This window comes from Ranitomeya imitator, chromosome 2, assembly GCF_032444005.1.
Source record: "Ranitomeya imitator isolate aRanImi1 chromosome 2, aRanImi1.pri, whole genome shotgun sequence".
Lineage (NCBI taxonomy): Eukaryota > Metazoa > Chordata > Amphibia > Anura > Dendrobatidae > Ranitomeya > Ranitomeya imitator.
Window position 1 is genome coordinate 411,037,663 of NC_091283.1, and position 6,000 is coordinate 411,043,662.

A 6,000-nucleotide genomic window follows, 5' to 3' on the forward strand; every position below is an offset into this window, starting at 1 on the left:
GCTGCTCCCACCACCTTCCTGTTCCTCACGCCACGATGGGTCAAGGACCTCATCATCTCCACTACCCTCTGCCACCAACTGCTCCTCCTGGGTAGTCTCAGCAGCACAGTACGCACGAGAAAGCGGCACCTGAGTTTCATCATCAGATGCGTACTGCGCTGTGGTCACCGGAGGCACTGGCCCACCTGCCTCTTCAGAGTCAGAGAGAAAAAGGTGTTGGGCATCACTGCACACTGCCTCTTCTTCCATTTCTCCAATGCTGCTTGGCTGGCCCCCTGTTTCCAAGCCAAGAGATTCAGAGAACAGAAGTAGAGACGGCTCCTGTCCTGGGCTCTCTGACTGCCTGGCCAATTTGGCAGGTGGTGAAGAGACAGATGGCTGCTCTCCAGTGCTCTGTGCCTGAGAGGATGTGGCACTAACTGAAGTCGATGCCGAGGCGTTAGCTGCCATCCACCCGACAACGGCTTCAATTTGGTCTTCACGCAGCAGCGGTGCACGGCGCTCTCCGACAAAGCTGCGCATGAAGGACTGTTCCCTGCTGAAACTGAGTGACGACGAGTCACCGGCGCCCACAGCAGGCACAGAATCACCACGTCCTCTCCCTGCTCCTCTCCCTGCTCCGCGCCCACGCCCACGTGCCTTACTCACTGCCCTCTTCATCTTGGTTGACAGATAAAGATAAGCAGAAAAGTACTAAGGCCTTAGTGTGCTTATTCCTGAAATGCTCCTCCTAACAGGTGTAAGAAACACTAATGTTGTAAAGTGTGGACTAGACTTTATTAATGATAAAATGTGGCCTACACAAGTGTTAAGTTGTGTTTGGTGAACTTTACTTTTTTTGTTGTGCAGATCGGGCTACAGAGCTAGTTTAAATCACACGGAGACCGTGCAGACAGCCGTAAACGGCGCTGCAAGGCCAAAAAACCCTCCTCTAGGTTATCCTATGTAGTGTTTTTCCACTATTTAGCTGGAGACGGGTGGAAAGACACTAATAGGAATTTTTTTAAAAAAATTTTAAACAGGCTGCACTATTTGAAAAAAAGGAAATTGTTTTTCAAGGTATGAGGCAGTAACGCACCCTGAGCTGAATCCAACCGGCTATGGCTGCACACAGACTACAGGGCGAGCTGCGCTCACACAGAGACCGTGCAGACAGCCGTAAACGGCGCTGCAAGGCCCAATAAACCCCCTCTAGGTTATCCTATGTAGTGTTTTTTCACTATTTAGCTGGAGACGGGTGGAAAAACACTAATAGGGAATTTTTTTTTTAAATTTTTAAACAGGCTGCACTATTTGAAAAAAAGGAAAATTTTTCTCAAGGTATGAGGCAGTAACGAACCCTGAGCTGAATCCAACCGGCTATGGCTGCACACAGACTACAGGGCGAGCTGGGCTCACACGGAGACCGTGCAGACAGCCGTAAACGGCGCTGCAAGGCCCAAAAACCCCCCTCTAGGTTATCCTATGTAGTGTTTTTCCACAATTTAGCTGGAGACGGGTGGAAAAACACTAATAGGGAATTTTTTTTTTAATTTTTAAACAGGCTGCACTATTTGAAAAAAAGGAAAATTTTTCTCAAGGTATGAGCCAGTAACGAACCCTGAGCTGAATCCAACCGGCTATGGCTGCACACAGACTACAGGGCGAGCTGGGCTCACACGGAGACCATGCAGACAGGCGTAAACGGCGCTGCAAGGCCCAAAAAAACCCCTCTAGGTTATCCTATGTAGTGTTTTTCCACAATTTAGCTGGAGACGGGTGGAAAAACACTAATAGGGAATTTTTTTTTAAAAATTTTTAAACAGGCTGCACTATTTGAAAGAAAGGAAAATTTTTCTCAAGGTATGAGCCAGTAGGTTATCCCATGTAGTGTTTTTCCACAATTTAGCTGGAGACGGGTGGAAAAACACTAATAGGAAATTTGAGAAAAAATGTGCAGCAGGCTGCACTATGAGCAAAAAAGGACAACTGAGTGAGGCAGTGTGAACCCCCCCTGAGCTGAATACAACCGGGTATATGGCTGCACACAGACTACAGAGTGAGCTGCACACACACACACACACAGAGACCTTGCAGAACGCTGTTAAAACAGCGCTGCAAGGCAAGAGCAAGGTGAACAGTGAAGAACACACAGCGTTTTGCTAAATTAGCCTTTGGAAAGGAAAATAAAGCAATTAGCTAGCTCAACTGGCCCTCAGTTAGAACACAGCGTCCTGTCCCTAACTGAAATCACAGCAGAGTGAGCGCAAAATGGCGGCAGCGTATTTTATAGTGCAGAGTGACATCATTTCAGCAGCCAATCACAGCCTTGCCAGTACTTACATGCCCACCATGCTAAACAGGATGTGCCCACACTTCCAATCATTCCTCATTGGCTGCTGCGTTCAGTTTGAATTCTGGGAACTTCCGATTCCGGTATCCGATACGCGGGAAGTATCGGAATTCGGTATCGGAATTCCGATACCGCAAATATCGGCCGATACCCGATACTTGCGGTATCGGAATGCTCAACACTACATTCAACAGAACTTCGATTTATTAAATCGATTCATTTATCTCTAATTTGGATCTTTAGGGGGCCGTGGGTGCCAAATTATGAATCCATGCAAAACAGATTATTATTTTTATTTCTCCTTTCGTCATACAAACAGATTTTCCTACTCTAATTAGCAGATTGGGGTGTACAAATGGTATTAATCATCAAAGGATAATCTGTTCCATAAATGGGGACCCAATTTTTGGAAAAATACACTTAGTGTAGAGATATTAGTATGCAAAATAGATAAGCACATAGATGCGATAAAAATAAAATTGATGTATTTTGGAAAATGTGATAGACCGTGAATTCGCACAATTTGTGGATTGATTCCCACCATAATTTTTCAAAAAGCAGAAGATTGCATGAGCCAGAGAAGGTGTACATTACCTTAGGTGCTGCCACATTGGCTTCCCCATAATGCCTTGCAGCTATCAAAACACATGATATAGCACAGCTGATCAGGAGGGAGTATCATAGCATGTACAAAAGTAGAGGCAGAGAATGCAGCAGCCATTTTATGGTGAATCTGGAGAGTGAGAGGACGTCACAGCTCACAATTTAGCCACAGAGCTTCAAAAGTGTTCCATACAGCCCTAGGACAACTCGTGTTTTCAGGTCAACTGCAGACTTTGCACTACTTGAGGTTTTCAGAGAGTCAATACGAAAAATTAAATGAAGCTTATAATTTCGACTTTCCCTTGTATAATATTACTCCTATTTCTGCCTTTTAATGTGAAAAAGTGAAGATAAAATTGCAAGTAACTGTGCGGTGGTGAAATGTTAAACACCTGAAAAAAAGTTGCTCTAAACTCTTGCCAAGCAACCATCAGTGGAGAAAAACAAGCTAAAAATAAGTGTCAGTGCCACAAATTAATCCTACACTGGTTCATCATGAATCACACACCGCAGGATGTTATACAGCGGATTGTGCCTTACTTTTCTCTGCCTCAGCTCCTGCAGATAATAAGTGGTTAACGGTCACCTGCCTGTAAAACCAGGACGGGTGTCTGAATCACGATGTGTCATAGCTGGCAGCGTCATGGCTCCTAGTCCAATATTGTTACAGGTCTGCTGCAGCCTTCTATGGAGAGATGTACGTAGCTGGAACATTAGTATTTGATTTATTTGTCCGGTTTACATCTCCCACATCTGCACTTGCCAAACTAATTATTATAGGGTGGCCACTTGATAAAGCTGAACAGGGAATCGGGCAATCATGAAACCTCAGCTAGAGGATCCCTGATATGATGTGAGTGAGACTCCTGGTCCTTAACGCTATTTATCTGCAATATAGGCATAGGTATACATAAACCTACTTCTGGTGTTTAGTTGGTTGCGGAACTTTGGTCCAGTTTTTGGACCAAAGTTCTCCAACCAACTAAACACCATAAATGTCTATGTCGGTTTAACTAATGATTACATGGTTTGTGCAGGTTTTAGAAGTAATTAAATATACAAAACACCATGCAGAAAAGTTTTTACCCCCGCCCCATCCCCGCTTACTGGTTACACCCCTATAAAACATTTCATGGCATTGCTAATAATTCCAGAATGTCTTCATAGGCAGACAAGGCCCCCATAAACTGCTCAAGCAAAAGAGTGCTAGCTAACTATGGTGACCCGCATAAGAGTGCCACAGAGAGAGTTTTGCTGAAAATTGCCAAGCCAATCAATCAGTGACCCCAGTAACAGTGCCAGACAACAGGTGTACCCAGTAATAACACCAGGCACATATGAGGACTCTCATAATTGTGGCAATCAGAAAGTGTTGCTATAAAAAAAAAACTGCAGTGCACCAGACAGCAGTGTCAAAAATGTAAGCCAAATAACAGTGCCAGCTACATATGGGTCCTACATAATGTCAGTCAGAAAGTGTTGCTATAAAAAAAAATCCTGCCTAGGAATGTCTCCATAAACTATGTGAACCAGGTAGGACCCTATTATTACGGTAGGGTCACAAGATCGTTTTCTTTCCATCCGAGGATAACAATCAGATTTTTTAGACCCATAGACTTGCATTGCCAATATTGATCCGAGCCCTCGAAATCAAAATCTGATATTTCAGAATTTTCCTGCATATCTCTTGGTCCATGGAAAATGTTGGACATGTGCACAGCTTCATAAAATATCATAAATATGTGTGCTACCCCTTCAAACCTTGAATAACCCCGGTACAAGAAAATCGGTCATGTGCATGAGCCCTTAGTCAAAGACTGGTCCATTAATATTGACATCAAGGACCACACCTATTATCAGTGCCACCTTCTCTACCTTCTGGGAAGTAACATGAGAACTGCAAGCATCTGTTTCCATATCTTTTGATCTCCTGGTGCTGATCTATATGAGTAGAGATCATCAGAGGAGAAGTGTTCTTTTCTAGAAAGTGGTTAATATCTGCAACACAGATTTTGCAAGGATTATGAAGAAAAGACCATTTTTCAAGAGATTCCGGCACAATCCAGGAGAGTTTATAAATATTCTAAAACGTATTATATCTCCTAAATACTAGTACCCCTAGGAAGGAACAATACAATTGCAGGAACACAGAAAATCATATTGATTGTACATTTGATATTTGATAATGAAGGCCACTAGCACATCTGACCCAAACTTACCTGATTCGGCTTGGTATTACTCCATAGCAGATGGGAAAAAAGTATCTAAACATGATTCTTTGTTATTCCAAAATAAAAACTAAATCTTTTCCAAAAAACTTCCAATAATTTTTTAGCTTATTTTAGAATCATCACTTGATGAAATTCTTGCTAGAATACATTACTTTTACGTGATGCTTTCCCACTTTGGGAGCAAGAAGTTGACCGTGCTTTGGAATGATAAAATATGTCTCCTTGGCCCAAGTGGTCCTTCCAAAAGAAAAAAACATTTTGCTGCTGATTTTCTTCTAAAAGAATTCCAAACTTTTTCAAAATTCCAGTAAATTGTGAGCGCATTTTATAAACCTTGGCTTGGTGAAATCCCTAATAATGTAAATTATGAAGTATGACGATTTCTTGATAAGGGACCATTGGGAGAAGATATTGACCATCCTTCAGAACGATGTTGCAGCTTATTCGGATTCCCACAGAGTGAGAAGAAGAAGCCAGAGACTTGAGATCTTATATAGTGCATTGTGCCTTGTCTTAGTGCCCCTATTTCATAAGACAACATTATATAGAGCAAGACCTGGGAGAAGATGTGTGCTATTAACAAGTGGCCAAGGATATCTTTTCTTAAGCTCCATTCATAAGAGCAAGACGCTCGAAAACAACATGACAATTGTTCTCTACCTTCTCACCTCTCTGTAGGCCACTGATCTTACCAGCTTTTCCTTTTTCCTAAACCATAAAAAATAACTTAGCTACTCTCCAAGTATCTTCAGTCAAGTGCTCACAAGATGTGTTTTATTTTTCTTTGTTTTTTTTTTTCTTAATTTTGCATGGCGCACTCTTTTTGGCTACAAA

The 6,000-nt window shown here is 42.5% G+C and overlaps 1 long non-coding RNA gene across 1 annotated transcript in view; it reads right to left on the reverse strand.

Annotated features, from left to right (window-relative positions):
- LOC138664216 (uncharacterized) overlaps positions 1 to 5,664 on the reverse strand; it is a 90,817-nt gene extending 85,153 nt beyond the window's left edge. Inside the window, exon 1 of the long non-coding RNA XR_011318304.1 lies at positions 5,155 to 5,664. This is a non-coding gene — a long non-coding RNA (uncharacterized lncRNA). The remainder of the gene's footprint in view (positions 1 to 5,154) is intronic.
- Between the last annotated feature and the right edge of the window lie 336 nt (positions 5,665 to 6,000).